This window comes from Phasianus colchicus, chromosome 1 (assembly GCF_987193195.1).
Source record: "Phasianus colchicus chromosome 1, bPhaCol1.hap1.1, whole genome shotgun sequence".
Lineage (NCBI taxonomy): Eukaryota > Metazoa > Chordata > Aves > Galliformes > Phasianidae > Phasianus > Phasianus colchicus.
Window position 1 is genome coordinate 11,996,866 of NC_143436.1, and position 21,819 is coordinate 12,018,684.

At 39.0% G+C, this 21,819-nt stretch overlaps 1 long non-coding RNA gene across 1 annotated transcript in view; it reads right to left on the bottom strand.

Moving 5' to 3' along the window:
- The window catches only part of LOC149919396 (uncharacterized), an 83,891-nt gene that overhangs the window by 8,317 nt on the left and 53,755 nt on the right, over positions 1-21,819 (bottom strand). The gene's annotated exons all lie outside the window — the stretch shown is intronic.

Consider the following 21,819-nt stretch of genomic DNA (forward strand, 5'->3'; position numbering starts at 1 on the left):
ATGAAACAATAACAATTAGGCTTTTGTTAGTTGTGAATTGAAGCCCTGGGTACAGCCGGAGCATTGCAAAACTACACTGACTTTCTGTGCATCGTAAGAAGATTGAAAAACATGCGTCTGCTCCAGAGAGATGCTAGTGACTGATATATGAATCAAAGGGACATTCCTATCTCAATCAATATGTTTGGTAGGTAATCAGTAGCTGTCAGGAAATTCCTACTTTGGTGCCCTGTGTTTTCCAGTGAGAGGGCTTAAAAGGATAATACCAAACAGCTACTAGGTAACTGGCATGTTTAAAGCTTTAAAAAAGAAAGCCATAACACCAGCAGGTAATTTCCATTCACTACTCATGTTTTCATGTTACATTAACAACAAAAAATGACATAAATGACATTCCACTAACTTAACAGAACCAAACTCCCAGACTTAACTGTCATATGACAAAGAGCAGTGCAAATCTGGATGTTTAATAGCAGTGTTTTGATAGAATTGCTGAGAGACACACACCAAAAAACTGCACATATGTGAAATGCTGCTATCCAGTTTTGGGGGGACAGGAAAGTAAGATGGTGACAGATAGCAGGTAAGTTTCTGGAATCTCTGAGAAAGAAAAAAATATTACAGTAACTGTCAGTTTCTGCATATGCCATAAAGGCAAGCTGAAACATTTTTTAACAATTAAATACTTGACTTAAAAAAACAAAACAGTAATTAATAGTTCTTCAGCTGAGCACCTTTCCAGTGACATCTGCTGTCATTCCCACCAGGGCAGAGCAGATGAAATGCCCCTGTCCCCAGGGCAAAGCACATTCGTGACACTTTGATGCAGAGATCTATTATCTATGCAAATTAATTGCTAATGAAGAACTGCTCCCATCCAGCTCCCCCTAATTTATTGTGCCTTTAACTAGAAAAAAAATTATGGTAAACAAACCCGGCATTCTTTCTAAATATATTAAACATATTTTTGGAATTTTGTCTTGGAGCAACACTCACTTTTGAAATTTGATAAATAATGTTTAAAAAAACAAACAAACAAACAAACAACACCTTCCATTGAAGACATTTCAAGAGTCATTATTAGGCTTCGGTTCATGGAGTAGCACCTTGAGGCTTCAGTTCATGCAGTAGCACCTTGACAGACACTTGCCAAGCTAAAGGGCAGTCTTTCTATGCTTCATTTTGAAAATCATGTGCATGAAGCCTTAGCCAGAGCTGTGCAGAGAGCTGTCCTAAACCAGCACATGGCTAAGATATAATTTGTACTTTCTGGATTTCTATTATGGCCTGATCTGTAATGCTTCACTTGATTAATTCCTTGTTTTTGCTGAAAATAATGGATTTCCAGTGGTAAGGTTTCTGGCTTCATTTCCAACAATAAATCTCATTTTAAATGAGCAATTTGAACTGTGGTGGCATCAGCATTAATTTCTGAAGGTCCTAGTGGAATAATAAAGGTCAAGAATTTTAAGAAACAAACCCATAAGCAAACGCCTTAGAATCAGGTGGACCTTACACTGCAGGCTGAAAGCTGATAAACATAAAGCTGTACAGATTGAGTACCCTACGTCACACATCAAGAAGACAGGCTGACCATTGGTAGAAACAAAACACTTGACACATGGTGATTGGCATGACCTGTTCATTTTCCAATCCTTAGCCTGAGTTTCTGGCAAACCAGTGATATGTAAGCACAATGCTTTGTGATCCTCCAAGAGAAATGGCTGTGGATGCAAACTCGCTGATGTGTTTCTCTTTACCTCAGGAAGAAGTTTATTTTGAGCCCAGTCATCCTTGGCCCCAAAGTTCTCCCAGTAAAGCCAGTGATTCCAGACATGGCACAGCTGGGGAGAGCTGCTGGCTGGGACTGCGCATCCCAGTGCCAACTCAATTAGAACAGGTGGCTAAACCCCAAATAATCACTTCATTCTCACTTTTAAGGGTGTTATTTATGCCATCGACAACTGCTGCTGCACACTGATTCGCACTTTGCCAAGGAGGCGGTGACAACTGTCAACTCACACTGGGGGAATGCGGTCACCTCACCAGACAGGCTGGGGGATTCCTGCATCTGCTCAAGGGCGACTTAGCAAATCAAGTTAACAAAAAACAAATCAGAGTTAAAAATATATTAGTCATTATAGTGATTATACCAGAGGAGCCCAAGGTGCTCGAATTGTGAACAGATCAGCTCTGTTCACAACCCGTACAGAGCTCCGTACGGGTCACAGCCGTGCCTAAAGGCTGAACGAGGACGGCCTCAATGCAACTTCACGCTGGCCCTGCAGCCGTGCCGCCTCGGCATGGAGACCCGCACCGCCGCCTCTCGCCCCGCCCGCAGACGTGAGCGGCGCCAGGCGCGGCCGCCAGGGGGCGCCATAACACCGCTAGGGCCCGGGCCGCCAGCCCTTGAGATTCTGTTTGGCCGGCACCATCTCCGCTTTCTTCCGACTCAATCCTTTCTTGGCTCAGGGAAAGCGCAGAGAGAAGGAGCTCAGTGTCTTTTTGGTAGTTTTTGTCATTATTTTTAATTTATGGAGAGACCTGTGAACAAAACCACTCAGGAAAGGAGAACAGCGTGTCTGCATGTGACAGCTCGTACAGTGTGGCTGCAGCCCGGTACACTTGTGCTTTCTGGAGCTGGGTCATCCTGGCAGAGACCTGGGATGCTAACAGGCTCATGCACTAAGTGCCCAAGTCCACTAAGCATCTCTGAATTCACTGCAGAGACTCCGAGCACCTGAATTCAGGCACTGACACGTGAATAGCAATGTCAGATCTGCCCTGCCAGGCATTCTTAGTGCTGAAGCCTACCCTGGCTGTCAGCACACAGTGACCCAAACTCTGAATTCCCAAGCAAGATCAATACATGAGGTATAAGGATGACTGCAATAAACAAGCTGTATTTGGGAAGGAGGAAGAAGAGGGAAAACTTTCATTTACCACATGTTTTTTGTGCTTTTACCATAGGCAGAACCTGGGCTTGTGATCCTGTGCTTTCCAAAGCCCTACTTGTAATTCTGGTCTCAGACCTACCTCATTACAAAATGTCAATGTGGACATGAGACAGGAACCAACAAAGAGTTAAGAAAACAGTTTTCATGAAGATAATACTAATCCATTTCCCTACTCCAAATGACCTATAAGATGCAGCAGGAAACTGGGCTTCTCAGCCTTTACTTTCCCAGGTTCTAACCCCATTACTAGCTTAAACCTATTCTAGCTAGAAATCAGGTCTGGTCCTTGAGATGTGAATGACAGAAGATAAAGTAGTATTCTAATCTATTTGTCCTTTCCATTTTTCTCAGAGTTCACAATAATTCATTGAGAATTTAGATTTCTCAAAACTCTTCATGTCTGAACTCTAAACTTGTCTTCAGCTCTCACCCTAAATTTCAGTCTAAATGCTGTGTATTTCAGAGATGCAAAATTGGTCATTAAATGGTTAAAAAAAAAAAAAAAAAAAAAGGACTGGATCCCTTGAAATTTCTACTCCACCTCAGAGTGTCCTGTGTAGCCCCAGGTAAATACAGTATCGTTGTTGCTGATAACAAGCCACAGGCTTTGTATTAAGTTAACACAGTCCTGAGAGCTTGTCATGTTTTATGTAGACTGGTCTCAGCCAGCTTGTAGCTTTGTTTCAGCTTGTTTACCTCTAACAGCTATTGTCCAGTGACCAGGTGTCTATTCCCTTATTTGTTTTCATTTTTCTTATCTTCATATAATTGATGTAATGCCTATAGATAAAAGTTCTTGTATAAATAGGCATAGCAGTTAATTATGCTGTGTAGAATGACTCCTGAACCTCTAGATTAATGACTAGCACAATGAAGGTACAGTGTGATAGAGGCCCCAGGGCTCTCAATTAGTCATAAGAAAAGATACTGCAATCCTAGGAACTGTGCAACAGCAGTTTTAGGGATAACAAAAAAAGTCAAGTGTCTCATGTATAAATCCTGCCACATATAGTAAATTTAGATGTAATAAAAGAGTTGAAAACTATGGAAGAAAAGTCAGGGTAGGTACACATTAACAAACATAAAAATGCACCCAAGTTATCCCTAGAGTGAGGAGGAAACACTTAACATCAATATTGTGTTTTTCCTAGCAAAGAGAAGAAATCCCTTGCATGAAAATCATACTCCTCCCAACATCTCAGGATGACAGCTTTCTGTTGTGCTTCTTACCCTGGAAAAAAAAAAAAAATGTCAGCATGAGTAGATGGAAAGGTAAATGTAGCAAGTGGAGCAGTGGAGTGGTAAATGCAGCACCAAAGAAAAAGCATTAGATCTAGGAGAGGGATTTTGTTACAGCCTTTAAATGTAGCATTGCTCATTATATATGATTTTAAAATAAATTTTAAACTTTATTCAGGCTAATAGCTTTAACTATTTTCTGTAGTCAAGCCTTTAAATGAGATTTAACAATAAAATCTCGGCTTCGGGTGTAAGATACAGTCCTCTCTCTGCCCATGCCAAGAGTTCGAGCACAGTGTGTATGGCAGATGCTATGCTGAGGTAGGAGTTATATCAGACTAGTTATATGACCCCTGCCTTGTTTTTCAGATGATCTTGAGGAATGCATATGCTTTCCAATGGGATCAAATGAGAAGAGATTCACTGTGTTGGGCACCACACTCCTTTGTAATTGTCTTTGAGCTTCTTGTTTCAGGAACCACATTTCCAATTTTGTTTAATTCTCATTCGTAAGTTTCTTTGGCATCCATTTTGCGAGTCTTCCAGGTGCTGGAAAAGACAAGATTTCTTGCACAGAATATTTATAATTTTTGCTTACTTTTTAGACTCTTCTATGGACAACATTAACCTCCTGAAGGAGTTCTCAGAAACTCATAGACTTTACAGCATTGTCTTTAAATTGTTTTTACTTGGTACCATTATTTCAATAGTTTATCTGTGGCTCTGATAGTCCACAAATATTTGAATGATTCACCTTAATTTGAAATTGGCATCCAAAACTTAACAATCTTTTGTATCAAGAAAGTAGCTTTGTTCTCTTTAGAAATACAAATCTATCGGAATGAGCTGTGTGGGATCATTTTGTTCGTGCATTGAGCTTACATTCAATCCGTCTGTTACATAAATGGCATGAAGCACTGGGCATCAGACTTAAATATTGCTAAAAGGGCTTCTACAAGGTCACATTTTTTCTACAAAGTCTGATTGATTACTAATCATTACCCCAGCCATTTCAATGAATAAATTAGATCTTGATTACCTGTAACTTTTCTGAAACTCAGAAGTTAGAAGTGTGATGTCCGTGAGGACAGTTTCATGATCACTGAATTGTGATCTGGACCACTTCAGTGACAAGATATATGTACATGAATTGATTTCCCTTGCCTGTGTTTCCATCAGTCCTCTTCCTCTTTTCTCTTTAACTACACCTTCTGTTTTCCCCCTCTAATCCTAAGAAGCGTCTGGAAGGATAGAGAGATCCAAGTGTGGCCCCTTTAAACATAACAGAGGAAAAAAAATCTCATCTCTTCCCTTGAGAACTGTCAATAGGCACCGTGGAGAGAAGGAAACAAATCACCCTGTGATGTACTTGTTTTTGCACTGCCTTATCTTTGAAGATGAAATACTTCCCAAGGCCCTGATTCAGCAAAATTCATCAGTCACAAAGAGTGTGAAAAGAAACATTTAAGCAAAAGAAACTGCTGTTCTTTTGAGCTGTTCTTCTGTGGCCAAAATGGCCAGAGAGGCCACTCAATAGACATTCAAAGAATATTCTTCTCCCTGGGGATCACAAGGAGTTTTTCCACATTGGCTGTAGAAGCAAACAACTAGTGTCAAAAGGTCATGTTCCTTCTCAACTCTGAGTCAGCCACTCATTCTGATAAATTGAATTAAGGACTCTGAAGTCCATTCCTTTGTCCACTGGGACATGTAAATCTTGTTAGTGTCAATGGAGGTTGCGAGCCTCTCAGAGAAGATAATAAATTCTACATATAATGTATAATCTATAAGATACATGACATATCCTGAACCCAATTCTAAAACATTGTAGAAAACCTGCCGTAAATGCAGTCTTTTTCTAGAACATTTTAAAAGCATAAGAGTGGCATATATATCACAGGATAGTGAGATGCTGCTTATGAACATTGTGAAAGCTTCTTAGCCTTGCTACAATCCATTAAAAACAAATCAAAAATTCTAATAATAAGCGCATGGGAAGATCATCTGAGACCTTAGACCCAAGAATGCATACACACTGAACATGCAACAAGCAAAACCTCTAACTGTGTGCACCCAGGGATGCAAACTCTGTCCACATAGGAGCAAAAAGTTGTAGGATTAAATTATACAGCCAGGAGAGATGTTCTTGGGGAATTTTTCTCAAAAGGAACAAAATTAATTCACTGCCTAGCACCTCTTTTCAGTGGCTGTTTTTGTGATAGCAGGACATATAGAGAGGAATGATAAGGTTTCATATCCTGCTTGGTTTACAAAGGGAAATAATGTCTTAGAGCTGAGAATATTTTCACAGTTTTTGTGTGTTTATTGTAGTTGTGATAAAGAGCTGCAGCTTAAGGGGAAATCACGTTTGTTCCACTTATAAAGATACATTTGCAAAGGAGTACCCCTTAATGTCAGAGCTAACCACGAGTTAAAAGTTAGTGGGTTGCTTAACATCAGTAATATGATGTATTGTAGGCGATTTCTTTTTCTTTGTGCTCAGTTGGATCTGATAACACTTTTTGCCCTTATCATGCTATTATGGAAAAGCCAATACAAATGTTGTTTAGTAGTTCTGTTTAAAAAAGATACTCACAACATATTGTATTAGTAATAGAACAGCATTTAAAGTTAGTATACAGGCAGAATTTCCATTGATTTTTTTAACGTATATGTGTATGACAACGTCTAGGTTTATTTACAACTGTCTTTCCATGTTTTTATTTTACATGGAATCAATAATGACTCTCTTAAATAATGCACTCAGTTGATTAATCTAATGTGCTTCAACTCTATTTAGACTAGTGAACAGTTCTCCCACTGGAAGAAAAAAAAAAGCCATTAGTTTAAAATAGAGTCTGTAAGTAGCAGCTACATGAAAGTAAAATGAAAGCTAGGTCTTAATAAAATACTTTATACCTTTTCTTTGGAATAAGCAGACTATCATTTATTATAAAGTTCATTTATAGCCAGTGTTTTTCATATTATATGTAATATGAATTTCTAAATAAATCTTCTGAAAAGACACAGGAGGCAGAGAAAATATGTGTATAATGTTTGGGGGGCTTCAGAGAACATTTTTTTCCTTTTCAAAACTATTCTTATTTTTGTAATTTCACATATCATAACTGTAAAAACTTCAAAGCTCTGACAAAACATTTTGGTTGGTTGAATTAAAATATTTTGATAAATCCTATCTATTTCCCTTTTCATGTGTGAAGACTTTCTGGCACTTGTTAAAAAAACAGAAACAAAGATTAATGTTGAAAGTCTCAACATGTTCCCTGATAAGGAATGTCCATTCTCTACACTGTTATCCACAGCATTCACTTTCTTAGAGATAGTTTGCATCAGCAGGGCACATTCAGAAATGTTTTATTAACAGTGCCTTTGTACCAGCAGAGAGCAGTAGTGCCCCCATCAGCAAGGGCTAGGCCTGGCAGGATCACTATTTTTGTTCGGTTTCAGTATGCAGTGGAGCCTGCAGGCTCTGACTCACAGGTGACATCTAGAAAGGCAATAGTACGCAATATTTTGCTGTTCTCAGTTATGTTTTTCTTTAGGTTGGCAGGAACAGAGGAATTCTGCCCACGACATTTGCTTAGAGTTATCATTCCTGAGTTCACAAGTAGAAGGGAGCTGCTCCTTCCCCCTCTCAGTATTTAACATGGAGTTGCTTTTAACTCTTGTTTACTGAATTTTGGTTTATTCCATTTTCTTCCATAAAACAATGTTTACATACATACACCTGATGTTTGTATTATAACAAGATTTTCACCTTTTGAAAAGGCTGCTCATACAAACAGAAACCTCCTGGTTCCACCAGGCCCCAGCAAGCGCCTGTTTACATTATCTCAGTGATCTGTAACAGCAGAGCACCCAACTGAGCCTCCACAGATTTACAAGTGCAATGAATCCTTGAGGTTAAGATATCAAACATCCACTTGCTAATTGTGACATTAATCTCACACTGTCTGCTGCTGAGATGTTAGTGCTGTACTGGAGCCACGTTGCCATTTAAAGTCATTTCATCCTGTAGTGAAAGTCATGTAGTCCTGGCTGCTGGGATGGATCCAGAAATGGATTGGGAAGGAGTAGGAGGCAGCAAGCAAAATGCAAATGGACTCACTCATTTTAAAGTGTAGTGCATTCAAAGATTGCCTCTAATTTTGGATTTCTCAGTTCTTAAGCACCCAAAATAAGGTGGTGGTTTTCATTGCAGCATCACGTTGCTCAGACTGACATCCAGAGCTGGGTGCTGAGAAATGCCTCTGTGCCATAGGGCAAAGGGAGTTAGGTGCAAACAAGCAGCTCTTGGGGCAAAATTCACTCCCTGAGTAGAGCAGTGAAGTTCTCTGCTAAAAGAGGGGGAAGTTTAGCAAGTCAGTGTGAGGTTACAATAGGCAGCATGTGGTAAAGTTGCTCAGTGCAGTCAATAGGAAGTGCTGTAGGGAAGGTTTGGATATAGGGACATTGTCTTTTCTAGACATAAGACCCAGACCTTCTATGTAAGAAAATCTAGCAGCCAAAAGCCAGATCTTGCTACCTACTTCCCTTTGTGAAGATGAACTTAAGCACTTTGCTAGAACTCAGCACCTGACAGAATTGGGTTCTCAAAGTGTAAAGGATTTTTGAAAATCAGAAAAAGTACCAAAAATCTGAATGATGTGTCTCAGTGTTTCTATTTTCTTAGAGCAAAAGGAATGCCAAAATCAAATAATAACTAATGACAAAGAACAACAATGTATGATTGAATTTACGTGCACAATCAAAATCAGTCAACAATATGCACACTGAGTAGTTACAAAGAGAATATTGAGAGAAAGAATTGCAGAGAATGCATTTCTGAGGTGATGGAACACGTGGTAGCTTTAGAAATTATTACAAGAAGATGGCCAAATTAAAAAAAAGTGTACATACGCTTTTTAGTAAAAGATTGTATATCAAATTCTGACAGACATGAGGCCAAGACAGAGAAGTCAGAAAAGCTGCGGCCCATTCCAGGGAAGCAGATGCTTTCAACTGGAATTGACTGAGAGCTGTCATGTTGGAAAAAATGTTAGCCAAGAAAAAGTTTGCACTTAGCATCTTGTAAAAAGTTCCGCCTGTTCTGCCTCTTTCTGTGTAGTTTGTTAGGAAGTAGATCTTTCCTGCTGAAGCTGCAGCAACCACAGGTGAGATACTTTTTAGATTGAGAAGTAATAGATTCATCTTCTTAACCACACCATTTAGCTTCTTCTTCTCGAGGTTTCCAGTAATTGAAGGGAACTTACAAGCAGGAGGAGGAGCAACTTTTTTCAGTTTGACAGTGATAGGACAAGGGGGAATGAATTCAAACTAGAAAAGGGTAAATCTATGTTAGATGTTAGGATGAAGAGGGTAATGAGGCGTTGGAACTGGTTGCCCGGAGAGGTTATGGATGACCCATCCCTGGAGGGATTCAAGGCCATGCTGGATAGGATCTTGGGCAGCCTTATCTAGTGGTTGGCAACTCTGCCTATGGCAGGGGGTTTGGAACTAAATGGTCTTTGAGGTCCTCTCCCATCTAAGCCATTCTGTGATTCTGTGTGTGATTCCATGAAGTTTCAGTGCTATATAGTGTTGTGCAATGCAGAAGAACAATCTTAACGTAATCAGTGCTTTGAAGTGACATTAATAATGACTGTTCAATCTGGCAGACTGGAGCAGTGTTCCTCATGAATAGGAAAGGTGTGGCATTGCTAATACTGAATTTTCCTTTTCCAGGTTATTAGCTTCACTTTCTTCCTCTAAAGAAAACGAGTTGCAGTGATGCAAAGATTTTCTACTCTTTGGAAGTTTTGTTTGATGATGGAAAAGAAAACATAATGGAACCAGAGAAGATCTTGCCTTCTCCTAGGCAGGTCTGATTCAAATCTCCATTTCACGTTTTCAAAGCACTGGACAAGCATTTGCCAGTGAACTCTTTGCATACCTGCAAATTCTAGGTCTAGATGAGCAACACTAGCTGCCCACCAACAAAAAGAAGTTCAAGCAGAACTTTAGGCTGTGGGGCCAAGCTACCCAAATGCTTTTGAACCTTTTGGAAAGGGTTGTTATTTCTTTTGCTGTTTTCCAAATTCCCTTAGGGGTGAGATGACCTGGATAATCTTGCTGAAGGCAAATATAGCTTGGCACTGACTGCACAGAGAGTCTCTGAAAACTATCCTGCAAACTTTGACCTCTTAGCAGAGTATCTGGATAGAGAAGAGGTGAAGATTTTGAGCCAGCTCTGTTGGGAAGAAAAATGGCTAAAACAAACTTGGCCCACAAGATGAAGCATGGCCACCTGATATAGGTCAGAACAAAGTGCTCTGCCAAAATGTACATGTGTGCACACATGCAGGCATTGTTATATGAAAAATATGAAAAATTTATGGGTTGCTTTTGATATTTTCCATTTCATAGGGCCCTCCTGAGGGTAAAAAGCCTCAACCCCTACATCTGGATGTAATAGATATTTTCTCCCAAGCAGTTCTTTACTACAACATACCGTTTTCTGCAGCTACAGAAATCAGAGCACAGTCAGGGAGCTAGCCTAGCAAAATGAACAACCTCAAGCTTTAAACTCATAATGATTTGAAAGTTTTTCTTAACTGTAGCTAAGTGTTTCTTGTGTTTCTAGTAAGCTACAATAGAGTCAAACCGTGTATCTCCAAACTGTGGGCATTGTTGAAGAAACGAAGCTCTGTTTTGCTTCATAACTTTCTACTTAAGGATATGGTCTTCAGCTTCTGAGAACAACACCGCTCCCTGAAGACTAGGATCTCATATGAGCCTGGCCTATTCTGAGATGTTTGTGAGTTTGTCTAGCTGCCATTACAAACATGGATTTGTGTGCTTCAGATAATTGCATAGAGTGCTAAAAATGTGAGGTTGTCTTTCACAGAGTACTACTACCCAGCAGTCTGTGGGAGATGGGATCTGATTGCTGGAGGGTGTGGAAGTGGTAAGGGCTATCTTTAGTTCTGGAAAGCAATACCCTTTTGAGACATCAAGATGATAGAGTTCTCCCTCCTTCTTCCCTTCCAGTTCCCTATTATTATCTGTTTGACATTGGCTGTCCACAGAATCATTCATCATGACAGAGACTTGGTGGCCAAACAGACATCCTCTGGTAAATTCATTTTCCCTTCAGCCACAAAGAAGCAGCATGGGGACAACTGTAAATGTGATGATGAAGAAAGAGCTCTGGTGGCGGTGTGAGGAGGGCCTTATCCCAGAGAGGCTGTGTTACAGAGTTACAGAGCAAACTGCCACAGAAGACTTCCTCATTACCCATGGGGTCCTGAATTGCTCCCTCAGCTGCCCTCTGCTTGCTGGCTTTAAATAGCTGCTTCTGTTACATTTACACTGATCAGGGTTGGATAAAACAACAGGAGCAGCCAAATTTCTTCCCCATTGATCCCATCAGTTCTAGCTTGGGGATAATGTGAGTCATGCTGGAAAATACTTAGAAAAAATGTACTTGAAGTAGAGTAACCTGTAGATAAAAGAAAGGCAAGCAGTGTCCGCTGCTCACTCGCTCTCCATTCCAGGGAAGCACAGTATTTTACCATTAAAACTTTAAAGAATGGGAGACTGTCTAGAAGTTCACTTTCCTTTAGTGGTTCCTTTTTAACCCACAGGACTGAAGTCAGTGCCTCTCACTGATACAGGATTTTAGTTTAGTCTTCAGGAACTAAATGAGATGGATTTCTTGGGTAACCACACAGCCTCTGAGCAGCCAGCTGGGATGATCCCATGTCACAGAGCACTGGTCCGTGCCTGTGCTCATACTGCAGTGCCCACAACTGCTGAATTTGAGATTTTAAATACAATCAGAAACGACCATTTGTGAGTGGCTTCATAGGACCTTCATAGTGGCACCATTTGTCTTCCCTGTTAATTGACTCCAGAAAGATTTGGTATTGTATGTATGAGTATGGATGAACAAGGATTACAGCAGTACATCAATGGCACCAGTCTGTAGCTTTGTGGAGCTGAGCAATATACCTTTGCAGCAAAAGACTGGTGTATCATTTGTCCAAAGGCAAGACAAAGGCATATCTTGCTCTCACTGGAGTCTCAGTAGTTTAGGAAAAGATTTTAAAAGTTCTTCCCTATCTTCCATGCCATTGGAAGGATGGTGACCGACACCTCCTCCTGAGCGTTATTTTTTCTGACTGTACAAACATTACCAACAGCCCCCCAACAGATATGAGGAAGCAAAGAAAGCCAGGTCAGTAAACACTGCAGTAAACCAGAAACCCTGCCACAAGCCCAGCAGTTCTGGAGGTACCACATATACAAGTAAGGATGTAGAAGCTGGCTGTAAATGATAGACAGTCATTGTGAGCTGGAAGTGCTTTTGACTGACACCAATAATCAGTGCTATTCCTGTCACTGATTATACCCAGCACTGCCATTACCAAAGGCAGAGTCTGTCAAAAATGTTTTCAAATTCCTGATTTAGACTATTGCAGCTGGAGACATTTTAAGCAACCAATGCGTTTCTTTCTACAGATGAGCTGGGAGAATGGAAGTTACATTTCAAAAGAATGTCAGGATTTTAATGGTTGACTTGATTCTGATAAGAATCGGTGTTCCAGACTTTTCCTTGAAGATAAATCTCAAAAGCAGGCAAATATCATACATGCAGTCATTCTCAATGTTTACTTTTAGCAAAATTGAAATATTTTCACATTGACTTTTTAATTTATGGTGTTTGGGTTGTGAACAAAAAAAGCCTTAGGAACTAAACAGAAATCAAAATGCCTTGCTCTGAAACTGTCCAAATTAAATGTCTGAACACAAATGGAATTTTTTCTTCAGAAAAACTCTAGAGAGGTCAATCTGATTTTAAAATGTGTTTTAGATCCAGTTGAAAGCACATTCAAATGCAAAATCAGTCCATCAAAATTGCTCTCAGCAGTTCTACTTGGGATACAAAAGTTCATCTAATTGACATCCACCAGGATGCTTATTTGCTCATTCAAGATGAGAGACCAATTTACAAAGCAAAATTACATCCTCTGAGTGGAACAGAAACCCTGACATGAGGTTCAGCTTTTCAATAAGTATTTTCAATGCAAATAAGGTTTCAAAGGACTCTTCTGAGAATTATTAAAAAAAAAAAAAGAGAGAAAAAGAAAAAAGTGAACAATATTTTTCCTGTCTCATTCTTGAAGTATATTGTACGACAGTTTGAATTACTAATGTGAAGAATGAAGATAAACTAAATATTCTTAAAATTCTAAAGACCTTTACACATTACCTCCCTGCCTCTCTCTCTATTCAGTGAAAATGCAAACGAAGCATTGTCAGAAGGTTCATTCATTTTGAAACATGAATGGAGGTGAGAGGACTCAAGTCTACTTCCCTGGTCAATAGCTGAACAGGAGCTGACTGATTTGAAACTTTAATTAAAGTCCTGTCAAGACAACACAACTTATAATTTGAGCATCTTTTCATGAGATTTAACTTATACAAAGCATGACTAAAGCTTCTATCACACAGTGACTTGTGATTATTTTCTTCGAATAGGTCTGTCTTTCCATAGGGACTTATGGCAAAACGATATAGAACACAGACACAGTAATGCAAGCAGTATCTAACATTTAACTTCCTTAGCAATATAAGTAAAGCAGACGATGGTTGATCTTCTGGGGGGAGTTACCCAGTTTATCATAAGCACTTCTTGAGTTGCTACTGCATACTTAAACTTGTCACTATAGTTAAAGAACTATTCATTATATAAACATCCTATTAATACCACAGTCATCAACTTGTTCTTGTCACAGAAAGACCCAATGCAGTACACAAAAGGAACAGAAAAAAGGCTGAAGAATGAGGTGCTGTATCTGGGGTAAATTACCATGCTCTCCTTCTTGGCATGCTGACCGTTTCAGGAGACTCCATTCTAGCTCAGATAATGTTCATATTTTGCTGATGGCGGAAAAAAAGGAGGTAGTATTTCCTCTTGCTTGGAAGGCATTCAGATGCTATGGTGACAGGCATAATAGAAATGCCTACATGGATTAGAACAAGAGAAAGAGAGAAAGACTGCAGAGCCAGAGCTCTGCAAATAATTGTAACATAATAGGAATATTAGATCACTGCATTTTTTTTCTTTCTGTTACTATGGCTGATCTGCCAGACTCTTTCTCAGAGCGGAAGTTTTTCGGATGTGATACACTATTTTTCCTCAGTCACAAGAACTGTTCTTATGGTCTGAATCACTGAGAAAGTGCCCTGGGAAGGTGGACAGACAACCACCCCTCACACCTCTAGGCATGGTGACAAATGCTCAGCTATAAAGCTGTGAGTTGACTGCTGATGTCATCTTACAGCCCGTAGAAAGTAAAATGTGAAAGCCTTGCATCCAAATATTTCAAGTCTATTCATAGTTTTATTTTCATGCAGTTCAGTAGGGGATTTTTCTGTTGCTGTACTTTCCTTAAGCAGGATATACAGTGTGGAGATCTGCTTCCTTTTCTCACCCTGACTCTGCTATGGGCATAGAGCAGACCCTGCTGTCTCCCATCCTTTGTCTGTGCCCCTTGCAGCACAATATGCAGGCTGCTTCTGCCCAGCATCGATGAAAAACCATTCCCTGTACAAGGATTTCAGTGGATTCAGGAGATTTATTTTGGATTGGCACTGAATTTTCTGGTAAAAGGATGTCCTATTTGCCCTCTGACATAAAAAAAATAGCAGTAAATATGTAGATTTATGAAGAAAATTCAAGCAGGTGACAAGAGTGCTCCCACTGATTTTCATGGGATGACCCACATGTGTGAAGATCAAAAAGTTGGCATTTGCAGGAATAATCTCTGATGTGTTTGTGACGTAGAAACACAGAGGTTAAACTGCATAACTTTGCATTTGCGAGATAGAAAGTAGCTGATGCTACGTGTTATCATTTCAAAGCAATAAAAAATCACTTCAAAGTAATAAAAACCACTGTGCAGATTAAGAAAATATTGTAGATGAAGTTCTTTTAAATCCTTTAAGCATTTTTTATAGACCACATTTAGAAAATACACTGCTTCCTAGCAACCAAATTCCTTCCAAGCTTTTGCAGATCTCAAGGCCTGACCTCTGTCTTTCCATTTCAGTTATCAGAATTTCAGTCTTCTAAAGTCCCAAAGGCCTCTATGCTTGCGTAGGCACCGAGGGCTCTTTGTAAATTATTCTCTGCTTTTCTTAAGAAATTTGAAAGCCTTTCTGAGTGAAGGAATTTTTAGTCTGTTTGTCTGGTTTGTTTAAATCTTTTTGAAACATCAGAAAATAACAATGGAAACAAAAAGAGTTATCTATCCTTACTTTAGTTCCGTGCATTTCAAAAGATAAATCCTCTATTAGGTGATTATTTTTATCCTTAAGTCATAAAAGTGTTGTAATCCTGTGTCAGAATTCTGGGAAAGGTTTTTTTCCAAAATAATTGCTGTATAAAGAATGGTTTCTTGGCTGCTGAAAGAACGTGATGAATAAGAGAAAGTACATCATAATGGAATTTGTTTTTTCCATGAACTCCAAGCTATACACACAAACACAAGCACCCAGAAAATTTCATGTTACAGATGACAAAGTAAGAACTTCTGTCTCATCTGATATATGAGAAGAAGGGAAAAACAATCAGTCCTCAGGAACAACCTCAAGACCAAAGTAGAAGTGGAATGTTCAAATGATACAAAAGATGTAGAGACATACAGGGTGCATTAGAGATAAAAAGTCACATAGCAGACAGAGAGAATCATGAAAACATTGAGTTGGAAGGAAACTTTAAAGGCCATCTAGTCCACCCCCTGCAATAAACAGGGACACCTGCAGCTACATCATGTGCTCAGCCCTGTCCAGTCTACCTTGAATGTCTACAGGGATGGGGCACCCACCACTTCTCTTGTCCCTGTACCTCAACTGCTCTTATTGTAAAATACTTTCTGCTTACAACCAATCTAAATCTCCCCTCTTTTACTTTGAAATCATTTTTCTCTGTCCCATCATAACACATCCTTTCGAAGAGTCTGTCCCCTTCCTTCTTATAGCCCCCCTTTATATACTGAAAGGCCACTCTCAGGCCTCCTCAGAGCCTTCTCTTCTCCATGCTGAACAACCCCAGCTCTCAGACTGATCATTTTTGGGGCCACATCTCAGTGCTTAGGTGGAATAGTGAAAGGTAGAAGTGTGTCACCTTGCAAAACACAACATTCCTCAGCTGGTAAAATGCCCCTTTTTGCTAATGATGACATTCCTTAGCAAATGAACAGTGCTTTTGGAGCTCCGTGCAGTGTTCAGAATATGGATGGTGGGAGCATAGTCAGCTCCAATTGCATGTAAAAATGCATCTCACAATTTAAAATATTTAGGATTTTTTGAGAAAACAAGTTATCCTTATACATGATTTAAAAAAATAAATAATAATCCAGAACAATCTGTCTAAGATTATTTGAGCCATTTGTTGATCTCTTTCAATAGGAGAACACTTCAGCTCCAGACATGAAAGTTTGGAAAAAACTGTGTTGTGGGCTATATTAATATTATTATTGTCCTCTGTCACTGTTGTTTTTCTTGTTTATTTGTGTTTGTTTTTCTCATGATTAAATTCTCAGTATTGGAGAGAGGCTTCTAGTTTAGATCAGGCCTGATCTGACTCGAATAGCCATTCTACTTCCCAGCCCAAGCCTGGTAGAGTCAACGCTAAGAGTCCTGTTAAATTCATCACTTTGTAGACCAATCTTCCCACAGGAGTCAATGGATCCACTTTCCTTCCTACAAGCATCAAATCAGCAAATTAGGCTTTGTTTATTAATTTCAGGTTCCACAATATTCCATGCCTCTGGCTCTTGCACTCTGCTGGTGAAAACTCAGCTGGTTAATGTCCATGCTGTTCGAGTCGTGCTATTCCCCGTCCTGCTGATCTGAGACACAATGTTTCTGGTCGTGGTGTTGATCTCATGGTGAGACAAAACACAGCAGGAGCATAAACCTAATCAGATGATGCCAGCAGTGTTTGTCCAGATGGTTATGACTGTCATGCTTTTCATGACCTTTTACATATGTACGTACATGTCAATTTTTTTCTATGCATTAAATACGAAGAGAAGATTAAAACTGTATTTTCGTACACTGGCTTTTGCATGCTGTGCAGTTCTATAAGGTAAACAACAGTCTTCTATGGAGTTTGTTATCTTTTGTAGTGCCTTTCCCAGAATCCACTGCACTCATCTCTTTATTGACTCAATTGTAGAGTACATCATCATGGATTTTTTTCATATGCATTTTTTCCATGACCTCCAAGCTACTACAGTAAAAACATAAAACAGGCTAGAGTGAATGTACAGCTAAGTTCCAAGCTGGTTTCTGCTGCAATTACCTTTAATATACACCACTGCAGAAACGCTGTCTGTCTTTTACTACCTGTTTCATTTGGAAAGCCTTGTTTTAACTCTTTGCAAAGGGATTAGTAGATGATGATTAAAAGCAATATTATTGCATATTAAAATGGTAACATGAGACCTCAATTTAAATTTGAATTGGATTTCCAAAGGTGAATTCACTTTACTATCCGATATATCTAGACCACAGGGTACAAGGGGCTGCATACTCTATTTCTCATTGACAGAACTAAGCTTTTTAGTTAATGTCTTTTTTTTTTTTTTTCCCTTTGTAGATGAAAAGAAAGGAAAAAAATGAAGCACACACTTCACTCGAATATCTACAATGACATGAATGGTGCCTCAGGGGACAGAGACCATAGTTCTAGTGACATTCACTTAAGCTCCACATCTATATTATGTTCTTTGACTGAAAAGAATTTCATCAGTCTGACTTAGTGATATCTTCCTTCCATTCCAGATGTATTTCAATCCAAAGTACTTAACATTTTCTCTTAATCATTGAAAAGTTACTTTTATTTAATTGTTACTGGCATATCATTTTTGCTCTTTGGCACATCAATATCACAACCTATCTGGGAATTTTTATCAAAGGCTTATGAATACATAGTTGTCAGCCTCTTCTGGAATTTCGAGCTGCTTTGTATGGGCTATTAGGAACAAAGTATAGCAAAACAGTATGTGAAAGGCCATCTGAAGAGCTTAAATTCCTCTTTCAGGGCAGGAGTATAGCTGCTTTATCATCCTTTATCTATTTCACCCAGAAGATAAGAGAGAAGCAAACTGAACTGTTCTCAGTTTTTATATGCTCAGTTACTATTATTACAAGGAAAGGGTACTTAGCTCTCATCTGACAACTTTCTAGCAGCAACTCACTAACTAGTTCCCAGCTTAATAAAACCCTATGAAAGTAGTTATTTGCACAGTCCTGCACCCAGACTACAGTTCTGGAGAGAAAGAGACTTACATCCTAACTATGTCTCTAGTATGCTCTAATTCTATCAGACAGCCACCAAATTCTGACTACATCTTTATCGGCCAAGCACTGTGGACATGCATTGTCCTGAAGTCACCCTTGTCCACACAATCAGAAGACAGTGAGAAGTAAATAAGAGACATAGAAATTATCAGCTTTTTGGCTTTTTGCATCTTTTGTTGAACTTCTAAATACTTTCTGTGATTCTCTGCTTCTATTATCAAAAGATAATGATCAAATTATCATCAATCAAAAGATGACCAGGTGTCATTCAAAAGTAAGTCAATTTCCTAGTGACCCTAATAGTAGAGGACATCACTATGATTGTATAGTTTAGCTGTAAATCTATAGCTCCTCCTGTCCATCACCATATCCATCTGGTCCATCAAATGCATTGTGGCAACTAAAGATATAAAGGTTCCTAATCATGGTGATATATCTACTTGTTTTGAGGCTTACCTCCAGAGTTAACATCTTCTTTCAAACACCTTTCATGTAATTATCACCCTGATGGCTATTGGAAAATAGCTCCAAAGGGAATACACTAAACAGGGCAATGTTGCTAATTCTGTGGTTTTCTAAGGAGTGCAGAGTACAAAAGGCAATATTATGATCCAGGATAAAGGTATCAGATAAATTTGATATACTTTATACTGATTTTTGCAACATAGATGTTAAGCACTTCTCACTGATACCAGCAATGATTTTAGCTGCTTTTAATTTACTGAAAAGAAAAGTAACCACATCAATGGCTGGGAACAAATGCGAGCAAATCAGTCATCTCCTTGTGATTTTTCCTCCAACCAAATCAGGAGAGCAATATTGTAGGATTCCTTTGAAGACTAGAAATCTGAGAAGGTAGGGCTAGCGAACTTTGATAGAAATCTTCAAATATGACAAAGTTAACTAGTCAAGGCTTCTGAAGAATATTGTCTACCTATGTGCCCTGATATCTTTTGCTTTAGGATTAGGAAGGATTGGGACATTAGCATATAAATTATTCATATACATTCAAGTTTTGCCCAGAAGAGAAGCAACTGCTCTTGTGAAAGTCAGTGTTACTGACATCATAGCATTTCTCTTCTCCTCCTTTTTGTTTAGAGTTGCTGGGGAATCAAGGCAGGATGATCAGGCTGGTTTCTTACTACAAGAAAGACACTGATGCCTTGGAGCTTGTCCAGAGAAGGACAAAGGAGCTGTGAAGGCTCTGGAGCACAGATTGTACGGGAAGGGCTGAGGGCACTGGGATGATTCAGTCTGGAGAAGATGAAGCTCAAAGGAAAACCTTATCACTCTCTACAATTCCCTAAAAGGTGTTTGAGATGAGGTTGGGGTTGGCCTCTTCTCCCAGATAGAGAATGAGATAGAATGATAGAATGAGAAGTGATTGTCTTAAGTTGCATCAGAGAAGGTTCAGGATGAATATTAGAAAAAAATTCTTCTACAAAATGTTGATGAGTTATTGGCACAGGCTGTCTAGGGAGTTGGTGGTGTCACCATCCCTATAGGTGTTCAAGAAAAGAGTAGATGTAGCACTGAGGGACATGGGTTAGTGGACATTTGGGGAATGAGATGATGTTTGGACTGAGATCTTAGTGGTCTTTTCCAACCTTAGCAATTCTACCATTCAGTGGTTCTGTTCTAGGTGACTATGGGAAAACAAAGAAACTGAGCATTATGAGGTAAATTACTGCATGCAGAGAAAGTGAACACATAATCAGTAGCTCTTCCCTTGGAGTAGTTGATTGAAGTAAAAATTGTGTTGCTTTTGTTACCTACATTATCAAACCAATTTATCTTGAAAGCTTCACGGAAAGAGATGAAACGCTAATTTTAGAGGTTTTAAAATCCCCTTTGATTTCATTCCATTCCTTTTATTTCTACATGAGAACTTGATGGTGGCAGAAAAGCAAAGTAGAGCTTTAAAAGAACCTTTGTTTATAGGCCTGCTAATGGCTCATGCACAAATTCATCCCTTTACCTAATCTTATTCCTTGATGGCTAACATGTTTACATTTCAAGGTAGCATGCCACTTTAATGGAAAGGGGTATTGCTTCATTACATTTCCTGACATTAGTAATAATAAGCATTTCTTCTCGGTCTCCTGTAGGATTGCCCTTAATTGCTGTTGGGCTTTCACTTTGCATTTAAGAGTATATTCACATCTGTAGGTCAACAAAGACTTGTAGAGTTTTAATTAATCAAGGACAGATGTTTCAATTCTCAGCTTTCTCACAGTCATCCATCTTTTCCCTTTAGCCCACAAGAAATACATAATTTTTTTGATATAATGCTACATGAAATTATGTATCAGCAAGCAAATCTATCACAGGAAATTGCTTGTTTGCTTGTTTGTTTATGTATTGGTATTTCACAAAACTGTACAGAACAAATATATTTTCAGCTTAAATATAACTTAAATCTCTCCTAGGAGCATCTAGAGTTTGGGAAGAATTTCAGATTCGATCTTACTGAGCAGAATCTGTCAAATTAATTCAGATTTCTGTCAAGCAGTATCATCCTCCAGATGAAGCTCTTTCTCATTTCACCTCCTTTTCCTCAATATCTAGTATTGATAATCTTTTTAGAAAGGAAAAGTCAACAACGCATGAAAGAAACTCTATGTAAATGGGTCGATTTCTAGTATGCTGTTAATAAAAACACAGAATTTAATATGATTAGTAGAGTGTATGCTCACAAAAGCCTCTCAGACTTTAAAGGCTCAGATTTGAAGGACTCTGAATTGATAAAAAGTATAAAATTAAGTGTCAATGCTAACCTTCACTCAGGTACACATCAGGCTTCCAATACAGAGGAGATAAACCTGAATGCACTAGTTCACTGGTGGCTGGTATTGAACATTATGGTTAGCATCTACTTTGCAAGAGAGAGGAAGGCACATAAAGCTTTGTTTTCTTCTTATCCTGAGAATCAGGCTCAGTATCTATATTACAAAATTGTTGGTGTATCTGAATCAATAAGACAGACTGTAAAAGAAGACCAAGAATCTTGATATACCCATATGAAAGGTTGATTTAATTTTTACCCTTCCCTCCTGTCTCATCTAATGGAAGGGTCATTGTAAGGTATAAGGAGGGGCAGAGAGGAAATGTGGTTATGCACACTTAGCTAACTCACAGCACTAAATTTTCCACTAGGGACTCTAACCAGTAGATGCACTTAAGAGCACCGTCTAGGGTGCAGTAACTAGGTCACAAGCCAGTGCTGGGCAAAGAACCAGGAAGCCAC